General features: G+C 59.2%; 2 long non-coding RNA genes across 5 annotated transcripts; one reads left to right on the top strand and one right to left on the bottom strand.

The window, feature by feature from the left end:
- Positions 1 to 443: 443 nt before the first annotated feature.
- LOC109501805 lies at positions 444 to 7,765 on the top strand. 4 transcript variants are annotated; one of them, XR_006601134.1, is made up of 4 exons: positions 444 to 1,870; positions 2,596 to 2,964; positions 4,551 to 4,729; positions 7,658 to 7,765. It is a non-coding gene; the product is annotated as an uncharacterized LOC109501805 (long non-coding RNA). The 4 variants fall into 4 exon arrangements; XR_006601135.1 differs by having other exon boundaries at positions 444 to 1,620; positions 1,721 to 1,870; positions 4,551 to 7,668; XR_006601133.1 differs by having other exon boundaries at positions 1,319 to 1,870; positions 2,596 to 2,735; positions 2,894 to 2,964; positions 4,551 to 7,668.
- A 4-nt stretch (positions 7,766 to 7,769) lies between these two features.
- LOC102900613 lies at positions 7,770 to 10,056 on the bottom strand. Its single transcript, XR_440818.5, has 3 exons — positions 9,579 to 10,056; positions 9,130 to 9,298; positions 7,770 to 8,792 (listed from the first exon to the last, which is right to left on the bottom strand). It is a non-coding gene; the product is annotated as an uncharacterized LOC102900613 (long non-coding RNA).
- Positions 10,057 to 20,901: the final 10,845 nt, after the last annotated feature.

Raw genomic sequence — 20,901 nt, 5'->3', positions numbered from 1 at the left:
CCGCTGGCTTTGCCGGGTGGCCTTGGGCAGGTCCCTGCCTCCGTCGAGGCCTCAGCGTCCCCATCTGTGTAAATGGTCTCTGGTGGCCCCGTAGGGACTTCCTTGGGTGACAACATCTCTCGTGGCCCGATCGCCTCCCTCACTCTGCCCCACTCTCCTTCCACGGGGTGGGGACTTGGTCTGGTCTCGCCAACCGCTCGGTCCCTTGGCCCAGAACATAGCCTGGCCTTGGCTATGCTCCGTAAGCATTTGCCGGATGAAGGCATTTTCATTATTATTTGCATCATTTTCTCCTTGCTGGCCCCAGGTCCTTTCTCTGCCCTTCTCATCCTGTCCATCGGCCGCCCCGCCCGGAGGGTTTTCGGGCTTCGCTCTCAGCGGCACTTGGGGGTTCAGCCAATGGGAGGCACCGGAAGAGGGGAGGGGGGGGACAAGCGAGGAGGGGTATTTCTCCCCTGCTCTCCTCCTTGGTCCAGCCAGGGATGCTGGAGCTCCTGTGTGTGTGGCCTTCCTCCCTGCCTGTCCTCTCACTGGCTTTTCCCTCAGGAGCTCTGGGGACGCTCCCGGCAACTCCACTGTGTCTCTGCCCAGCTCAGCTGTCCAGCTCAGAGCGGCCTTCGTGCAAGGTTGCTTCTTCGAAAGCCCCTCATATCGCTTCCTGCCAGGGCGCTGCCGCGGGAGCTCATTTTATCCTAGCCACTGGGCCAGCGGCCAGGTGGCTTCCGTGATCCCCATCTTACAGATGAGAAAACTGAGGCCCGGAGAGGCGCTGTGAGTGACTCTAAGCCTTCTGGCCGGAGAGTATCAGATTCTGAACCCAGGTCTCTGTGACTCTGGTGCCTGGGGCCTTCGGTCCTGGGCCACACTTGATTTTCAGCTTTTCTGACAGTCGAAGCATTAAAAGCTTACGATGCTCAGGTAGAAGGCCCGCCAAGTAATAAAAGTGATCAGTCCCGTTCCCTAACTCACTCTGGCCAGGCCCCGGGCCCCGGGCCAGTGGCTTGTTAGAGGCACTCCTCCACTGCTCCCCGTGGCAGAGCTGTGGGGAAAGGAGGCCGGGTGGGCCAGGGGACCGCTCTGCCAAGGCCTGCGGTCGGGCAGGGAGAGTGGGGGGCGGGGAGGGTGCCGGACCGCCTCCATCTGTCGGCAGACAGCCCCTCCCCGGGGAACTCCCCGACCGGCCGGGGAGCCCAGGGTCCAGACAGCCTCGTGAACTCCCGAGGTGGCCACTGGATGACTTCATGGGCCTTTCCCACTCCTGAGTCACCACAACTCACTCGCTGACCCCTTGGGCACCTTTGGAGGGAGGAGAGTGGGCGGCGGGGCTGGTGGGCAGGGCAGGGCCGTGTGTTACCTAACAGTGCAGGGGGGCGGTGGGGGAAAGCAGGCTGTGACATTACCTCTGCTGTGCGAATTAGGGGGCCTCTCTGCCCCTCTCTGGGCCTCAGGGACAACATCACCCCCTCCAGGGGGGGGGTGCATCGAAGCCCCCCATTCCAGCTTGGGCCTGCTAGAACTGGCCAGCTTGGGGCTGTGGATGTAGCTGTCCCAGAGTGAAAGGAGGAAAGTGTCCCTGTTTCTTCCCTGCCCTGCCCCCAACGCAGGTGTGAATCAGCCCAGGTGAGGAAACTGACTCACCTTCCCACCTGGGCCTGGAGAAAGGGCCACTTTCCCTTCCCCGGGGTTGGAATCAAACTTGAACTTGACTGTTAACTTCCAGAAGAGAGTGACTCTGACGCGTTGGCGGCGGGTGGGGGCGGCTACAATGCAGACTTGGGGATGTCAGGTCCTTGGAGGAAGACACCGAGTGCCGGGCTCATGGTATCCACTTGGCAGACATGACCTTAGAGGATCCTTGAGCCACCTGTCGGTAAGTACCCTCAGTTAGGGAGGCCGAGGCCCAGTGTGGGGGGTCACTCACCTCAGGTCACGCTGCCCGGGTAAGTGCCTGTGGACGGAGATCTGACCCAAGCCTGGGATTTTCGTTTCTGGAGGAACCTTCTTGCCCCATCTTACACCCCCCAGCCCTACGCTGTGAGTTCGCCCCCCGCCCCGCCTTAGAGACCAGGGGAGGCTGGGAGGGGCCGAGGCAGGGGGAGCTGGGGGTTCGCACCCCCCACCTGTGTCACGGGGTCCAGGGGCCGCCAGGGAAACGGTGGACCCCTCCTCTGTGCCCCCATCACGGGTTAAGTCTTTCCCCCAACATTCTGCTGTTGTTAATCGTTAAGCGGCCTGATGATTAATTAATTACCAAGACCCACGGGGGCTCGCTTGAGTGCACCTGGTGCCGGTGACCAGGGCGCCCTCTCCCCGGTGCCCTGTTCCCCAGCCACCAGTGTGCCCAGAGAGACACATGGGTGAGGGCCACGAGACTCAGACGCAGACGGGGGCAGCACTGTCACCACCGGGGGCAAACCCTGCTCTGTCCTGAGCCCTGGTCACAGCACGGCCCGCGGCTGGCAGGGGACGGGGTGACAGGCAGAGCGAGAGCCGCCAGAGGAAGGATGACAGAGCCCAAGAGGCCGGACAGGGCGAGGAGGGCTGCTGGGGCCTCCTCCTAGCCTCGCTTCCATGGGGTCTGTTTGAATTCCACAGGGCACACCGGGAGCGGCCCGAATCTTTGCGTCCTCGCCGCAAGGCTCCGAGGACCGTCTGAACCAGTGTGGGTTCTACCCCTTCGCCAGCCCGAGCCTCGGTTTCCCTCATCTGCCTGCCTGTCCTGCCTGCCTCCCAGGGTGAACTGAGCTGAAGGATTCTCTAGTGGAAACACTGGGGGCAGCTAGTGGGTGTGGAGGAGACTTGGGGGCAGGGTTCTTGCTGAGAAGCAGTAGGACAGGGCACAGGACTCCTAACTCAGGGAGTGACTTTGGCCAAATCCTTTCTTCTCTCTCAGCCTCAGTTTCCCCATCTATAAAACAATACGGCCTCACCGAATGCCCAGGACCTTGGGGGGACCTCTAATGGGTGAGTGGGTCATTGGCGCCATGAAGATCCCCCTTCCCACTGCCCCCCCTTCCCCCTGTCCCCACCACGCCCCAGGGCGTGCACCTCACCACCCCCTCAGGAGGTGCTGGGCTGTGAATGTCAGCAGGCCCTCTCTCCATGGACCCGGCGAAGGCACATTATCTAGAGCTCTAAGGACCCCAGGTCACTTCCAGCCGGGTCTGCCAGGCCGTGTAGGAGAATCTCCAGCCTTGCGCATGGTGACCATTTTTACCTCATGTCTGAGGGGCCTGGCCTCCCAGACAGCCTGAGACGCTGACCCTGGGGAGGCAGGGGGTCTCTGAACACTTGCGGTCATCTGGGGTTTTAGAATTTTTGAAAATTAAAAGGAAACAACACAGATAATACAGAAATCCATAAACACACTCTCATCATAGGAGGGCATATATTCAGGGCGCCCGGGTGGCTTCGTCGGTTGAGCGTCCGGCTTTGGCTCAGGTCACGATCTCATGGCTTGTGGGTTCGAGCCCCGCGTCGGGCTCTGTGCTGACAGCTCGGAGCCTGGAGCCTGTTTCAGATTCTGTGTCTTCCTCTCTCTCTGCCCCTCCCCCGCTCGCACTCTCTCTCTGAAAACAAATAAACATTAAAAAAAAAAAAAAAAAGGAAGAGATATATTTGCCTTCCCACCCTGTCAGGGTTAAATAGAGTCCCCCCCCCCCCCAATTCATGTCCACCCAGAACCTCAGAAGGTGACCTTGTTTGGAATGAAGTTTTCTGCAGATGTAATTAGAAAAAGGATTTCAAATTAAGATCATAGTGGGACTCGGTGGGTCCTAAATCCATCAAGAGTGTCTTTACAAGAGAAAGGAGAGGAATAGTTGAAAATAGAGACACAGGGGCAAAGGGGTCACTTGAGACAGAGGCAGAGACCGGGGGGGACCAGCCACAAGTCACAACGCCCGGAGCCGCCAGAAGCTGGAAGAGGCAAGGATTATCCCTTGGAGCCTTTGGAGGGAGTGTGGCCTTGGTGACACCTTGATTTCAGACTTCTGGCCTCCAGGACAAAGAGAATAAATATTTGTCTGTTGTTTTAGGCCACCCAGTTTGTGATGATCTGTTTCGGCAGCCGCGGGATACATACCCGGGTCCCAGAGCCCTCCCCTGTCTGTTGTCCGTCCCCCTGGAGCTTCTCTCCGCTCTCCACACATGTCAGAATCTTATACAGGGATTATGCTTTAAACATTATTTTTAAATGTTTATTTTTGAGAAAGAAAGAGGGAGGGAGGGAGGGAGACCGAGCAGGAGTGGGGGAGGGGCAGAGAGAGAAAAAAATGAGGCACAGAATCGGAAGCAGGCTCCAGGCTCCAAGCTGTCAGCACAGAGCCCGACGCGGGGCTCGAACTCACAAACTGTGAGATCATGACCTGGGCCGAAGTCAGGCACTCAACTGACTGAGCCACCCAGGCGCCCCGAGATTGTGCTTTGAAAACTCAAAGGGGTTCACGCTCCGCAGAACATTCGTGAATGGCTCTCACCCACCCATCCACGCGCGTATCAGGCGAGGGTCCTGATTCTTCCTCTACAGCTGACTTCATCCTTTCTACTAGTCCAAGTGTGACTCTGCCGTCCTTCATTCGACGAGCCCTCGCTGACGGACATGAGGGCGTTTCCAGCTTTTCTCCATCAGACACAATGCCACGACGAACGTCTTTGCCCTGTCCCTTTGGCACCTGCTGGATGGTTCTAGAGCATAGAAGTTGCCTTAGGAGAGTTACTGGGTCAAAAGGTAAGCTCGTTTACGGTTTGATTGGTTTCATCAGATCGAGTCAACATGTATTAGAAATGTAGACTATTCGGGCACCTGGGCAGCTCAGTTGGTTGAGCATCCGACTTCAGCTCAGGTCATGATCTCACGGTTCGTGAGTTCGAGCCCCCGCTCGAAGTCGGGCTCACTGCTGTCAGTGCAGAGCCCGCTTTAGAGCCTCTGTTTCCCTTTCTCTCTGCTCCTTCCCACTCACACTTGCTCTCTCTCTCTTAAAAAAAATATGTAGACTCTTGAGAAGGAGAGAAGCATGGAAATAGGCTTTTGGATTTTATAGTGTTGGATATTCCCAAACCCGGAATCAGATGACTGGAAGGCATCGGGAGAGGATCCTGGAAAGGACATCTGTGCTGGGGTCTCACTCAGGGGGAGCCTTGAGTAACCTGTCCCAAGCCCTCTGTGGGTTTCTGTCCCCTGGGGTAGGAGAAAGCAGAGGAGATGGGACCGGGGCCCCCTCTGTGCAGCTATAGCCCCCTACCACTCCCACCACAATGTGGGTCTCGCTGTGTAGTCACGGCCTGTTTATAGCTCCCAGGCTGGGAGCTCCTCGAGGGCACCAGTAGACGGGCCAGCAAGTGGTTGAAGTGTCCAAAGTATGCGTGCACACCTGTGGGGGCTGCGGGGGGGCTTCTGCAGTTGAATACAGCCTGGGTGTGCACTTGGGTGGGTCCTGGGTACAGCCTTCAGTGTTCTGGCAGGCCCGTGCGATGTGCGTGTGTGCGTTATCTGTGTGCACGTGAATGCTTGTGTGCGTGTCTGTAGGTAAACGTGGGCATGTCCCTGTGTTGAGTGCATGGCTGCATACCTGTGTACCCGCCTCTGTGGGTGCGCATGGTCATTTGCACACACTCATGTATTTGCACGAGTGCCGTGTGCGTGGGTGTGTCCGTGCATGCGTGTGCGTGCACGCCGTGTGCATGGGTGTGTCCGTGCATGCGTGCGTCCGTGCATGCGTGCGCGCGCACGCCGTGTGCATGGGTGTGTCCGTACATGGGTGCGTCTGTGCATGCGTGCGCGTGCGTTGCTTCCGGGGGCAGGTTGCTGCCGTGAAAAGCCTCCTTGTAGCAGCTGCTACATGTCACTATTCCTCATTTGAGAACTAAAAATAGCCCATGCCCAGCTCTGTCCCAGCGGGCAGGGGGCCGCCGGGCAGCCCCACAGGGCACCCTGGCCAGGCTCTTGCCCTCCTCCCTTCTTGGGCCACCGTCCTCCTTGCCTGTCCCGGCCGCGGGCTCCCATGAGCTCCTGCAGGCCCTGATCAGCCAGGGCAGGGAGGGGGTGGGGAGGTGCCGAGGCCCTGCCCATGTCCAGGCGGCTGGACTCGAGCAAGGCCTGATAAGGTCAAGCATGGAGTGGGGTCCGCCCCCTCGCTCCAGCCAGGGCCAACCGGACGGACATGAGTCAGCACAGGGGGCATCGGGCAGCGCAGGCCTGACCACTGGCTGGTGGCAGGGAAGGCCTGGGGGTGGGCTCTCCCCCCCTGGGCAGGGCAGGAACTAGCCAGGAGGAATCACCTGCTGGCGTCGGCCGAGCCCTGACCTCATTCTCCATCTTGAGGAACGCCGCCTTCTCTTCCACCCAGAAAGCCCCTCTCCCAGGCCCCCGGTGGGCTCCCTGGCCTGGCCTGGCCATATCCCTTAGCATTCAGAGTGCTGACGCCCACCCTGCAGAAGGGCGGTTCCTGGATTAGCTGCACTGCCCTAGGGCCTTGCATACACCCCCTCCTTGGGGAAGTCCTTGCTGACCCGCAGGCTGTGCTGGGGCATCTTCTGAGCGCCAGCTCCCTCCCTGGGAGCCCCTCACTCTCAGCAGGGAAGAGTATCTTCTCCATCCCTGTGTTCACATCGGGTCCCTCAATGCTTCTCCATCACAGCCTCGGAGGTGTCATTCTGTCCTCTTCTACAGCAGACGAAGCCAAGGCCCCACTGGGATGTGACTGGCCCAAAGTCCTCATTTGCTGTGTGACTTTAGGCTAATGGCCTAACCTCTCTGGTTTCCTTATCAGAGGGATCAACGGGGCACTAATCTCCTCCTGGTGATGCTGTGCGCTGTGTAAGGGGACGGACGCCGTGAATTCTTGAGGCCTACTGCAAATCCCACCTTGGGCAGGACTTACCGGGGGATCCCCAGGCACAGGCTCTACTGGGGGCTGTGCAGCCCCCAGCTGGACCAGAGGTTCAGGGGTGGAAATGATTCTAGCTGGAACCCAGGTGGTCTTTGGCCCTGGGGTTGAGCCATTCCCGGAAGTAAGCCAGCAGCTGCTCTGAGCCCAGCTGGATGGATGGGAGTGGGAGGGTGTGGATGGGGGGCCCCGGAACTGCCCCACTAGCTCTTGGGAAGAACATGGAGAAAGTGCCTTTGGCCTGGGGCCTGGATCGGGTGGTGACAGACCCCGGGCTTGGATCCTCCGCTGAGAAAGGGGCAGATGTGGAGGAGGAGCAAGGACACCCTGAGATCTGGCCCTGGTGCTCTGAGCCAGCTTCCCTACTTCCTAGTTGCGTGACTCAGTTTCCTCATCTGCAAAGCGCGGTTATAACTGCCTCACCTCGCAAAGTTGTTGTGAGGACTGAGTGGCTCGTGCGCCCAGGGGTCTGGCACACAGTAGGCCTCACCTGGGGCATCTCCCCTCCCGCACCCTCTCTAGCTCCCAGGCACCTGCAAATCCCCCCTCTTTCCCAGGCTCAGAGAATGACACAAAGGGGGGAAGAAGGGACAATTAAAACAAACAAAACCCCTATATACTTGCTAACAGGCTCACAATCAAGATCAAAGAGTGTGGAGTGAAACGTCCCCCCCCTCCCACCTCTTCAGTCCGTTTCTGGAGGATTGTCCCAGAGATGGCCTAGGCAGAAACACTCAAATATATATTTCCTTTTTTCTCTACACCTTCAGCACGCGTCCGCACCTTGGAGAGCGACCCACATCGACACACACAGGGCTCCCTCACCCTTTCCCACGGCTGAGGTGTGTGGCGTCCCACGGCTTCTTTAAGGAGACCGCGGGCGGAAGTGTAATTTATTTATTTGGAAAAGCAAGGGAAGGGCTTGACGAGAGCGTCCTTCCTCGCATCTGCGGCGGCTTTGCGTCTGGACGCCACCACGTGCCACGTGGGGGGCCTCGCGACTTGCTGCTTCTCTCCCAGCCCCAGGTTCCTTTCCCGGAAGAGGGTCATTGTATCCGGGCCCCAAGACATTTTGCTAACTGGTAGCCCGCGGGCTGCCTGTACCCTGCTCCTGGATGCGTTTTGCTCCCCCCGAGTTTTCCAGAATCTGGAGAGTTCACGGTGAAACCCCGGCTTTGGAAAATTCAAGTCTGGCAAGAGGCGGCTCACAGCCCTTTGGACGGCGCAAGGGTACTCCGCTTGGCCACAGGCCCCACCATGCCGCAGTGACCATTTGAATGTGCTCCTGCCTGATCTTATCGGCCTCGTCCTCAGGGGGCTCTCGGGCTGCTGGCGTTAAGACTTGGGCAAGCATAATGGGGGCTTTGTGAACTCCCCAGGGTCAGGGTCCCCAGCACCCTGCCCGGGGCCCAGCTTCACCCTCCAAAGCGTCTGGGATTCGGTGGCCGGAGCCACGGCTAGTGCAGACCTGGGGCCCCGAGCAGGAGGCTCCAGAGAGTCTCCCCTCCCAGAAGGGAAGAGGGAGTGCTGGCACCACGTCTGGGAAGGGCTCCGGGCTCTGAGCCAGGCAGCTGCGTCCCAAGAGGCAGTGGCTAAGTCTTCTTCCCTAGGCTGGAGCCGGAAGCTAGTCCACAGGCACCTGGAGTTTCCATCTCCTGGTCCCCAGGATGCGAATTCCTGCTCACCACCCCCCACGCCTTCCTCTTCCTCACCTACATTTGGCAGCCGCATCCTGTAGGTTGGGCCAGGCCTAAAGGGGAGGCAGGACGTGGGTGGGTTCCCAGGGGAACCTCAGTGGCATCCTTTCTCCAGGGCGGTGGAAATCTCTTCTTGGCCCCCGGGGTGCCTTGAAACGCAGTTTGCAAACCACTGATGGAGCTCTTTTGACAGATGGCAAACAGAGGCCTGGAGTGAGGAAGGGTGGGAGGGTCAGACCTTGGGGACCCTTGCGGTCCTCCCCCCCCAGCCCCCCCCCCCCCCCCCCCCCCCCGTCTACATCAGAGCCTGGCATTCATTCATTCATTTATTTACAATAGGCTCCTGGCCCAGTGTGGAGCCCAACACGAGGCTTGAACTCGTGGCCCTGGGATCAAGGTAGGAACTGAGATCAAGAGTCAGACTCTGAACCGGCTGAGCCACCTTGGCGCCCCCTCCTTTTAGATTGTCCCCGAAAGAAACCCGATATTCCCCCAGCAGTCACTCCTCATTACCCTTTCCCCAGGCCCCAGAGCTACAGGCATACCGAGTGGATGTGTCTTCTCCTCTGGACGTTTCGCATAAATGAAACCATACGGAGCACGTGGCCTCGGCGACCGGCTTCGTTCGCGGAGCGTCATGTTGTTCGTGGCGCGCATCGCGACTCACGAATCACGGTGTTCGTCTTTCTCTCATGTACGTTGTTGGAGCAGTGTCTGTTCCAGGGCATGGGCGACGGTGGGGATGAGGAGGTATTAGGAGCCCCGCCCTGGGGCTGCAGGAGCACAGAACTGAGCCCTGAGTTCCACTTCTGTCTGCCTCTGTTTCACTCTGTGACCTTGGAAGAGACACGTCCTGCTCTGGGCCTCAGTTTCCCTATCTAACGTTCATTCTGCTGTGAAAGCCAGAGCCGGTGCTACAGGTGACTTCACTGAAAGCCAAGATGAGGGGCTTGGAGCTTCCACACCCCCCTCCCCCCCTCCGGGGGCGGCTCACCTCCAGTCACTGGGCTGCAAGGGCTCTCCGTGCACAGGGGCCTCTCCGTGTCCTGGGTCTCGCGCCAGCCCGCGCTCTTAGGCATCAAATGCCGGGAAGCGTGGGTCTGCGGGAAGGCCTTGCTCGGGCTGGTGGTGAGCGGAGAGCAGGTGGTCAGTCCCTGGGCTGCCAGCCCGTGGGAAGCAGCACATTTGTCTCTTGGCTGAGTGCTCCTCTCCGCTGTCCACCTGTTGCTTCCACCTGGGGGCGGGGGTGACGCAGGAAGCTAAAACGGGGGAAGAGGAGGGTCAGGCTGGGGAGGAAGCCGGGCTGAGAGCCCCTCCTCTGGCAAGCAACGGGGCGGATCGGCTCCGGCGCTCACGCATTCATCCATCAGTTGTTCCCCCAGCCCTGGGCCGGCCAGCTGTGCCTTCTGGATGGACGCGCCGACCACAGGACGGTCACTGGCTCAGCAGACTTGCCGAGAGGGTGGACGCGGAAGCCTGGGACCGGGGCTGCCCTGCCCCCCACAGTGCTCTGTTTGAGCAGGAGAAGAAAACCACAGAATCACGTCAATTCCTTAGAGTGTTTGCCAGGGTCCAGGCGCCGCCCCAAGGCGCTCGAACAAGTGGAGTCTCTCAATTCCCTATGCAACACTCGTATGGCAAAATCGTTATAATCTCTGTTTCTGCATGGGGAAACTGAGGCTTGGAGAGGCGCAGGGACTGGGTCAAGGGGTCCCAGTGAGTTAGCTGCAGAGCTGGGGGCCGAGACCCGGTGTCCCGCTCCCAGGTCTGGGTTCCCTCCCCACCGTGCAGCTCCGTCCTCTTTTCCCCACCCCACCCTCTAGCACTCAGACCTGGTGCCCGGCACCCCGCCCCCTGCCCCTTCCCCCCAGTATCTGACCGGTATTCGAGAAGGTGGTCCGGTGTGCTGAAGAGAAACTTGCAGCAGCCGGGGGATCTGGGCTGAAGTCCGCACTGTGACCTGGGCAAGACCCCCACCTTCTCTGGTTCCAGGCTCTTCCATGGGCCTTTGGAAGGAGCTCTGTCTAGGGCGGCTCTGGAGAGCGTGGGGTGGGTCAGGGTGGGCTCCCTGGCGGGGCCTGGGTCGAAGCAGCCTTGGGGAAGGGTGGCTGCAGCCTATGGGTCATTTCCCAGGGGACACCGGAGTCTTGTCCCCCTCCCCACCAGCTCTGGCCGGCTTATCATCGTCCGTCTCAGGCGGTTCTTCCGAGCGGCTCCTTAGATTTCAGCCTGGAGTTTGTGATAGTGGGATCGTGGGGGCACCCGGGGGGGGGGGGAAGGTGGGTGGCCTCGCCGCTCGTAGGGCTCCGGCACCCCGTCTCCCCTGGGTTATCTCCGGTCTGGGACGGGCTGGGAAAGTGAGAAGCTGTATTATCTCCTCCACTTCCCTCCGGAGATAGGGCTGCCTCAAAGCGCTCTTGTTCTGGCCCCCTCACACCCGCTGGCCCCCCCGGAGAAAGCGGGGAGGCACCGTTGCAGCACCGAGGCCACGGCGGGGGCCGCTGAGTGGACTGAGCCCCGGGAGGGGAGCCTCGGGGGTTTTCAAGCCCCTCCTTCACTCATTCACCCCATACTCACTAAGCACCTACTATGTGCCAGAGCGGGGGAAGAGGGGGGCGGTGCAGGACCGGGGACCCCCTTCTGGGACAGGGGGGGCCCACTAGGTGCTAGTTCCTGAGGAGGTCCGGGGGTTCTCGGGGGGGGGGTTCGGGCAGGTGGGGGGCACGTGGAGGCCTGCAGCAGAGGCTAGATGTGTTGATTTGGGTGTATTTCAGGATTTTCGCCGCCTCTAAGTCCTGGTGACTCCCAGCCTGGAGCGTCAGGGGGAGGAGCCAGGGGCGGGGCGGAGACCCCTGGAGTTCTCGGCTGTAAAATGGGTCTGGGCGGGGCTGGCTCTGTAAGGACAGTTGCTGTGGACGCGAGGACCTTCACGCCGGCTGCTGCAGGCCCCGCGGCCCGTGCCCATCGGGCTGACCCGATGAAATCGCTGCTATGGGCCCGTCTGTGACAAAAACGACAATTTCCCAGGCTCAGGCTGCAGTGAGTGCCGATGAATGTAGGAATTCACGTTTCCTGAGCCTCCTTCTAGGTGCCGGGGACACAGCAGGGAGCAAGATTGGCTGGGGGCCCACGTCCAGCGGGAAGACGGGCCACCGCGGGCTCGTGGTGGCTGGTGGCTCCGAGGAAGCGTGACACACAGGACAACAGCTCCCCTCCCCCCCTCCCCCCAAGGATGACGTGTAGCCTGAGCCCCGGAACCTGTGACTGTGTCACCACACAGGGCGAGAGGGACTTTGCCGTTGAGGATCTTGTGGAGGATTATCCAGGTGGGCCCAATGTCATCACAGGGTCTTTATAAAAGAGACACATTGAACTCTACATTTAAAAATGGTTAAAATGACAGGGGTTCCCCGGGTGGCTCAGTCGGTTGAGCGTCCGACTTCGGCTCAGGTCGTGATGTCACAGTTCGTGGTTTCGGGCCCCGCGTCAGGCTCTGTGCTGACCGCTGGGAACCTGGAGCCTGCTTCAGATTCTGGGTCTCCCTCTCTCCCTCTCTCTCTCTCCGCCCCTCCCCTTGCTCATGCTCTGTCTCTCAAAAATGAGTAAATGTTAAAGAAAAAAAATTTTAAGTTTTAAAAATGTTTCTAAGTTTATTTGTTTTTGAGAGAAAGAGGGAGAGAGAGAGAACAAGCAGGGGAGAGGCAGAGAGAGAGGGAAAAGAGAGAACCCTAAGCAGGCTCCCCAGTGTCAGCACAGAGCCCCATGTGGGGCTCGAACTCACAAACCGTGAGATCGTGACCTGAGCCAAAACCCCGAGAGTCGGGCGCTTAACTGACCGAGGCACCCAGGCGGGTTTAAAATGACAAATGTTGGGGCGCCTGGGTGGCGCAGTCGGTTAAGCGTCCGACTTCAGCCAGGTCACGATCTCGCGGTCTGTGAGTTTGAGCCCCGCGTCAGGCTCTGGGCTGATGGCTCGGAGCCTGGAGCCTGATTCCGATTCTGTGTCTCCCTCTCTCTCTGCCCCTCCCCCGTTCATGCTCTGTCTCTCTCTGTCCCAAAAATAAAAAATAAACGTTGAAAAAAAAATTTTTTAAATGACAAATGTTACGTTAGATGTATTTTATTACAATTTAGAAAGTTAGTAACGCGATCAACCCCAAACCAGAGACTTGCACACTTTAAATGGCGGAATTGGATGGCATATGAATAGTGTCTCAAGAAAGCTGTTTGAAAAAAACAAGTGGAGAGACGTTCTACAAAACGCCCAAGCAGCACCCCTCGAGTGTCAAGGTCGGGAAAGCCTAAAGAACGTCCCCTATGAGAGCAACAGAGGTGTCATGAAGGCCAAATGCCCTGTGGGATCCTAGACGCATTCTGGAACAGGGAAAGGACATCGGCGACAAAGCTGGTGACATCTGAATAAAGCCTGTGCTTTACAGGGTTGTATCCCTGTTCACGTCTTCGTTCTGATAAATGCAGCGCAGTTACGCGGGATGGAGTGTATGGGAGCTCTCCGAATGATATTTATGACTTCTTTAATTTTTTTTAATGTTTATTTATTTTTGAGAGAGAGAGAGAGAGAGAGAGAGAGAGAGAGAGAGAGCAGGGGAGGGGCAGAGAGAGAGGGAGACACAGAGCCAGAAGCAGGCTCCAGGCTCTGAGCTGTCAGCACAGAGCCCGACGCGGGATTTGAACCCACGAACCGTGAGATCATGACCCGAGCCGAAGTCGGATGCTCAACCAACTGAGCCACCCAGGCGTCCCCCAGAAGGTAAGGGGGCACCACTGATGGGCCTTAGAAAGGGCACGGCGTGTTCTTGAAGAGCTTTATGGACGTTAACTCAGTTCATCTTCAAACACCCCTCTGCAGAGGGATTATTACCACTCCCATTTTAGATGAGGAAACAAGGCACAGAGAGGTTAAGGAACTTGCCCAGGGCCACACAACTGGAGGTGGCAGGGTGGGATTCTCAGCCAGGCAGGTGCCGGCCCCTTGCCTGTGTAGCCGCTGCCCTCACTGCCCGGCTTTCGCCTTGTGTGTGAATTCTGACCCCACCCGGTCGATGTTAGACCCTTTACAGAAAGGATTTGGTTCCCTTCATAACTACCCTAGGGGCTAAGACGTTTTTGTCATTCTCCATTTTACAGGTGGGGAAACTGAGGCCCGGTGAGATGGGGGCCCTTGCCTGAAGTCACAAGGGCCAGGCTGGAGAGGGGTCCCCCACGGACGAGGCTGCTGCCTCCAGCTGGGGCCTGGGCCGCTCTCCTGCCTCAACTCCACATTCCCTGTGCTTCCAGAATGGAAGTGGCACCCTCTTGTCAAATGTCCCCACACCCCTGCGTGCCAGAGGCTGAGGGACATCCCGGACCCATTGTTCGGGCCAGGAAGCTACCCCCTTCCTCAATGGCCAAGGGAGGCGGTCTCTGGGGGGAAAGTTCCTTCCCAGAGAGGCGAAGGCCCGGGGAGCAGACCCTGGTTGGGCCCAGGACAGAAGACACACGCTGGTCCTTTAAGGGAGGAGCGGGGGTGGGGGCTTCAAGCCCGGGTCTTTTCTTATGAGAAACCCTTTCTGGGGGACGGGAGTGGACCCAGGACCAAGGAGGCTGGTGACAGCAACTGGGATGGGGCTAAGGGGCTCTTGTTTAAGGTATGGCCTCCTCCCTCTCTGGGCTCGGTTTTCTCTGCTGTATAGTGAGACAGACGGGCAGGGGCTCTCTAAGCCCCCCGCGTCCTGTGAGCTCGCGACCCCCTGGGTGCGTGTTTCCTTGTCCCTTCACGACACAGTGAATGCTTACTGGGGCGTCCGCGCCAGGCCTGCTTCTGCTAAGTCTCACAGTGATGGTGAGCCAAGCCCTCCACTCCCGTGTGCTTCAGAGGTGAGGAAACTGAGGCACAGAGAGGTTAAGGAATGCCCGAGCTCAGCCGGCCGGTGGGCGTGAAGCTGGGATGTGCCTGGGAGTCAGACTGCTCGGCAGCCCAAGACGCCAGCCACACTCGCTGCCCTGGGTCGGGGTTCACTCTCCCTTTCTCTCCTACCCGCCCCCCAACACCCCCGCTCCAGTAGCAGAGGGTAGGGGGGTGCTGGATCAGCGGTTGGGGCTTGGGGAGCGAGGGTCTTCTTGTGGGAACTGAGAACGCGGACGTTGCCGACGTTCTCGTCTCTCCTTGTCCGGACGAGGGTGCCGAGCCAGCTGCCAACCCTGCCCTGGGTCAGGGGGGCTTCTTGGAAGAGGTGGCGTCTCAGTGGACAAAGCGTAAGCATTAAACAGCTAAAGGAAAGGGGAGAGGGCATTCTGGGCGGGGGGAACCTCAAGTTCAAAGAAACGGAAAACCTCCAGCCTGACGTTTCACTTCCAGCTCCCAGGTGCCGTTGGGAAAAACTGCTTGCGGGGGGGCCCGTCGGACCTTCCCTGGCAGGGCTGTTGGCCTGCGGGGGCCTCTTGGGGCCAGTCTTCCCCACTGGACTGTCAGCCACATGTGGTTAAGGACTTGCACTCAGGCGCCCGACCGTCCCGCTCAAATCCTGCCTCTGTCACTCTCGGCTCCGTCACCTGGCCCCAGTGACTCCGCCCTCTCGCAACTTGTCTCCATGTTCCTCCCACCACTGGTCGTAGAGTTGAATCCTTCCAGCCCGGCGCGCGTCACAAAAGGCTCACGGACTGCATGTGTGCGGGAAATGTAACCAGGGTGCTGAGCGCAATGTGGGGTGAGGTGGCCAGGTGGGGTCTGGGTAGCGGGGGGGTCCCCCGGCATGGCCACATTAAAATTCTCCCAAGTTTCAAGGGGAGGCCACATTTTATTTGATTATTTTATATTTTATTTTATTTTTTAAATGCTTATTGTTGAGCCAGAGCGAGCGGGGGAGGGGCAGAGAGCGAGGGAGACACAGAAGCCCAAGCAGGCTCCGTGCGCGCGCGCGCGCGGTCGGTGCGGAGCCGGGCGTGAGGCTCGAACTCACGACCTGTGAGATCATGACCCGAGCTGAAATAAACAGTTGGACGCTTAGCGGACTGAGTCCCCCCAGGCGCCCCGGGGAAGGCCAAATCTTAGAAAACGACTTGGGGTCGAGGAAAACTGGGCAGGAGGGGCTGCCGGATGTCCCCCCTCTCTGCCTTCTCCCCAGCCCAAGATTCCGATACGTAAATAAGCACCTCGATTTGCGGACGGCCAAGTCCAGAGGCAAGGGAGAGTATAGCCTGCCTGCCCTCCCCCTGCTTGCTCCTTCCCTCCATGCCTTTGGGGTGGAATCGTCTTGAGGGAGGGGGTTTTGTCTGTTTTGCTCACTAGAGTATCTCCAGGGCCTACACCTGCCCCTGGCACACAGCGGGTCCACCTTACCTGTGGAATGAATAAGTGAATGGTTAGAGGGCTCGTAAAGACAGAGGTAGACGAGGTACAGAAGAAGGATGGAGGGTGTCCCCGACCGGCTCAGCGACCGTGGACAGTCCAGGTCGCCTCTTGGGACCTCTCTTTGTTCATCCGGAGAGTGGGTGCAACTCAGGAGCTTTGGAAAGCAACTTGACCGAGTGCGCCACAAACCTGTGTGACTCACTGACCCGGTCATTCCATTCCATGCCAGCGCAGGAGATATCCCTAAATATGGAAACAAGAACAGCTTTCGGTACCTCGATCTACCAAAATACATTATTGATGATGTTGGAAAACTGGAAATAGCGGAGACGTCCAACCATAAGGGACTGGCTACATAAACTGTGGAACTGCCTCTTGACCAGATATCAGGCAGCCAATGAAAATGGAGCTCAGCGAAGAGGAAAAAGAAACGAGGTTCCAGAGAGAGAACCAACCAGAGAAGGGCCCGTGCTCTAACGGCAGGTCAAAAAAGGCAGGATACCACCGTTGTGTTTTTCTTTCATTACACACTATGATCTCAGCCATGTTTAAAAAAAGTCCCGAAACAAAAAACTATGGAAGGAAATACATCAAACCCTAACAATGATTGTCTCTGGATGGCGGGGCCGTGGGTGGTGATTTTTCTTCCTTATTTTGACTTTTCTGCATTTTTCAGATTTCGTAAGCGAACGTGTATTGTTGCTCTTACAGCGAGGACGTTAAGCAGGAGAAAGAATTAGAACGTGGGGGTGAGCGTTGATGCTAAGATCTGCCCGGGGCTCTTAGGAGGTCAGACTTGCCGCCTGGGCAGCCGGGAAGTTTCTGGGCTTGGGATTGGCAGCCCAGGTGTCAGAGCCACGGCTGCCCGCGTGACCCCGGGGCAAACCTCTCTGCCCCTTGGCACCCCAGTGGTGTTACCTGTCAAATGGGGCCTGGTCCCCTATTTCACGGGGCTGTGGCAAGAACAGGACAGGAACCAGGCCCTGGAAGGCCTTCGGGAATTCCGACTGAATGCACAGAAATTACCAGTTCATTCCCAGTTCCCGGGAAGGCCAGTGGCCTTTCAGGCACCTTGGAAAGATGTCAGCATTCTTGTCAGGAAGCCCCTGGGAGTATTTTTGCCCCCCCCCCCCCCCCACCAGGTACAGATGTTCCTGACTCACTTTGCAAAGTAGAGCTGGGGTGATTTCCAGAAATGTATCACCAGGCAGAGGAGGAGCACAGCTGGGGGTTGGAGTCCTGGGATCTGGTCCCCGCTCTTCCCTTACAGCCGTGTGACGTTGGACGAGTCTCTCAACCCTCCTGGCCTCGGCTTCCCTGATGCCACGGGCTCTGGACACAGAGATCCCTAAAACTGCTAAACTCTCGCTGTTGAACCCAGGCCATAAGGGCAGGGACCCTGGAGTCTGAGAGGCAGCCCCTGACAGCCTGGGGTCCCCAGAGCCTCCCCTGGGTGACTGGGGCCTCACTGCTTTCCCAGAGCCCCGACCTGCTTCAGACCCCTGGATTTGGGGAAAGAGCTCTTTGCACACGAATGCGAGGGGGCCTGTCTGTCATCCCTGACTGCTGGGCGCTGCGCGGTGTTCGCCACACAAGCGGGGGGATGATTGGCTGAAGGGACCCAAATAACTCTTCACTCGTTCATCCATCTACTGAGATTCTTCTCGGGGCCCTGCGGGATAGGGGTGAGCAAGACCCATCTGCTGCTTATAACTCAGGGACTTCCAGGAGGAGGTGACAGCTGAGATTTGGCCAGAGGGAGGAGGGAAGAAAGGGTGTTCTGGGCCCGGGGGACGGCTGATGCGCGGGGGAAGCCCCGAGGTTTCTGGGAGGTTGGCAAAGGGGAAGGAGAGGAGGCTATGAGGGTCCAACGCTGCCGGGGCCGGTGGGTGGGTGAGGGGGGAGGCAGGCGGGGAGTCCACAGGGGGTCGGCCACTGACTGCCAGTCCGCGCTGGGAGACTGAGGCCCACCCCCGGGGAGGGGAGATCCAGTTGAGGAAAGGATGTGGTTCCTGACTTCCTGGATCACAACGGGAAGGGGAAGTGGGGGTTGGGCTGGGTGGGGCTGAGGTCACAAGGCAGGAGGGGCCACCGTCCCAGCAGCGCCCCAGCCGTGGCACCCCAGCGATGGCCCGGGAGGCTGTTCTGCAAGTACTCATCTCCCAGAGGCGGGAAGGGGGAGAGGGAAGTGGACCCGGCTCCCCGGGCCTTCTCTGACCACAGCCCCCGGCTGCCTTCCTCACTCACGTCTTCACTGGCCTTGCTGTTTCTCCAAGTATCCAGCTCATTCCTGCCACAGGGCCTTTGCACCTGCTCTTCCCACCGCCTCGTAATGGCTCTCTTGTTTTAATCAGGTACCTCTTCAAACGTCACCTCCTCAGAGAAGTCTCCCGACACCCCTAACCTGCACTGCCCCCTCCCCACCCACCTTTCCTGCCCCAACACCACTCGATCGTTCGTTATAGCCCTTATCACCGTGCGCCACTCCGTGCCTGTGTGCTCCCTTGTTCATCCTCTGTTTCCCGTCCCGGGAGATAAGCTCCGGGAGGACAGGGGCTCGGTCGATCCGTTCATCACTGAATCCCCAGCTCCAAGCACAGCGCCTGGCACGCATCAGGCCCTCAGCAACACAGCACCCACACACGGCCCTACGGGGAGTAACGTATTTAATGCTGAAAACCCCATGGGGAGGCAGGGGCTAGTCCTGGGCTGGTGGGGCCTGAAGCTGAATAATCTTGGGACCTGTCAGGAAAACACACACGGTTAGGAATATAAAATAGGAATTTTCCACATGCCTTGGAGGTGCTGTGCACAGGAGCGGTGCACGTTCGCTTTCAACAAATGAGTTACCCTTAGTCTCCTCATTTGGAGCACGAGGATGCGCCCCGAACGGGCAGGAGGGTGGCCCATTTCGAGGGGCTCGATGCCCCTCCGCTCGCCCGTCAGGGGTTTGGGCTGAGTGGAAGGATTCTGGACTCATTCGTTCATTGAGCCACTCATCCATTCATTCCAGGGACAGCTGAAGCGCGACCACGTGCCCTGCCCCTGAGGACAGAGCTGTAAAGAACAAAGTCGCGGCTGGCAGATGACAGTGGAGGAGGGCAGCCAACGGAACATCGAGATACAAGGGACCAGGAGGCGGGGGAGCCAGTGGAGAAAAATAGAGCAGGGAGAGAATGGGGAGTTTCGGGGGCACGGTGCTGGCGGGGAGGCCTCACCGAATCGGTGACAGCTGAGCTGGAAGCTGAGGGGTGTGAAAGCGCGCTGGGCAGACGTGTAGGGAAAAGGAACCTGAGGCAGAAGGAACAGCATCAGCAGTGGCCCTGAGGAAGTAATCGCTGGCTGAGTTTGGGGACCAGCTAGATGCAGTGAGCGAGGGGCGGGGGGAGAGCTGAGGTCAGGGGGCAGACGGTGTAGGGCCTGTGGGTCACGGTCGGGACTTGGGGGGGAGACGGGAGCCACCGGAGGGCTTTGAGCGGAGGTGTCTCTGCTCCGCAGGCTCGCTCTGGCTGCCGTGTGGAGAAGGGACTGCAGGCTTGAGGGCAGAAGGAGGGAGACCAGTCAGGAAGCTACTGCAAGCGTCCAAGCAAGAGATCATGGTGGCCTGCATGAGAGTGAGAAGGCTCATGGAGGCGTGAGAAGAGGTTGGATTCTGGATTGTTTTGAGCATCAACCCAACACGACTGGCAGCGGGTTGTGTTCCAGGGAGCTACTGGTGTGTAACAAACCCAAACTGGGCAGCTTAGGCCAATCAGAATCATTTTATTATTTGTCATGGTTTCCGCAGCTCGGGGATTTGGGCTGGGTTTGGCTTGGTGGCCTGGCTTAGGATCTCCTGTGCATTGCTGTTGGTGGCTGGAGCTGGGACGGCAGGGTGGAGGGGGGGGAGCGGTGTGAGCTGGGACGTGGTGGGGGGGGATTGGTGTGAGCTGGGACATCGGGGGGGAGTGGTGTGAGCTGGGACGGGGGCGGGTGGGGGGGAGCGGTGTGAACTGGGATGGCAGGCGGAGAGTGGTGTGAGCTGGGACAGCGTGGGGGGGGAGCGGTGTGAGCTGGGACATCAGGGGGGAGTGGTGGGAGCTGGGACAGCGGCGGGTGGGGGGGAGCGGTGTGAGCTGGCTGGGAGTCTTTCTCCCCCTCAGGTACTGCCAGGGCCTCCCCATTTGGTCTGTGGGGGCTCACTGCGCTTCCTCACAGCATGGCGGCCCAGCGCTCCGGAAGCCAGTGTCCCAAGAGAACCAGGCAGAAGCCACGCTGCATTTTCTGACCTAGCTGGGAAGCCACAGAGCACTGCTTTTGCAAATTCAAATGTATCCAGATTCAAGAAGAGGAGCACGGGAGGGGCTCCGTGAGCGTGAGCTTCCCCTGCCCATTCTCCTCGCCAGCCGTGTTGGCCCCACTCGGTGCAGCCCGGAGAGGCTGTCTTCCGCGGGGGACTTGGAAACAGGCACCGAGAGGCTCCGCCTCGTGGCGTCCGTCAACCACACGCCACCTGCCCGGGCAGGGACTGCCCTCCTTGCGTGTGCCTGTGTGCGTGCGTGGGTTCACGTGCGCTCGTGTGCGCGCACCCGTGTGCTCAGTGCCTGTGGGCGCATCCCTCCGCCAGCCAAGCCGTGAGGGGCGTCCCAGCCTCCAGCCAGCTGCTCCAGCAGGAAACCTTGCCTTGCCCACCACAGCCGGAAGGTCATCTGGTCCCGAGAATTCCTCTCCAACCTAGTTATCGGGATGCCCCCCACCCCCTTGACTTTTCTCGGCCACGCCTGTCATGGTGGCCTCCGCCCTGCTGGGTCGCCGGGTCCCTCCACCTTCCTCGGGCCCCCTCTCCAGAGCCGCGTGGGCAAAGCAGACAAAACCACGTGGCAGGGGCAGACGAAACACCTACGGGAAACCTCACGGGCGGCGATGCTCTGGGGAAAAGCAAAGCAGCCTAGGGGCCAGGGGAGACCAAGCCCGTTTCGAGGTCCTC

Source organism: Felis catus, chromosome B4 (genome assembly GCF_018350175.1).
Source record: "Felis catus isolate Fca126 chromosome B4, F.catus_Fca126_mat1.0, whole genome shotgun sequence".
Lineage (NCBI taxonomy): Eukaryota > Metazoa > Chordata > Mammalia > Carnivora > Felidae > Felis > Felis catus.
The sequence above is the reverse complement of the archived record's forward strand: the minus strand, read 5'-3'. Positions and strand labels throughout refer to the sequence as shown.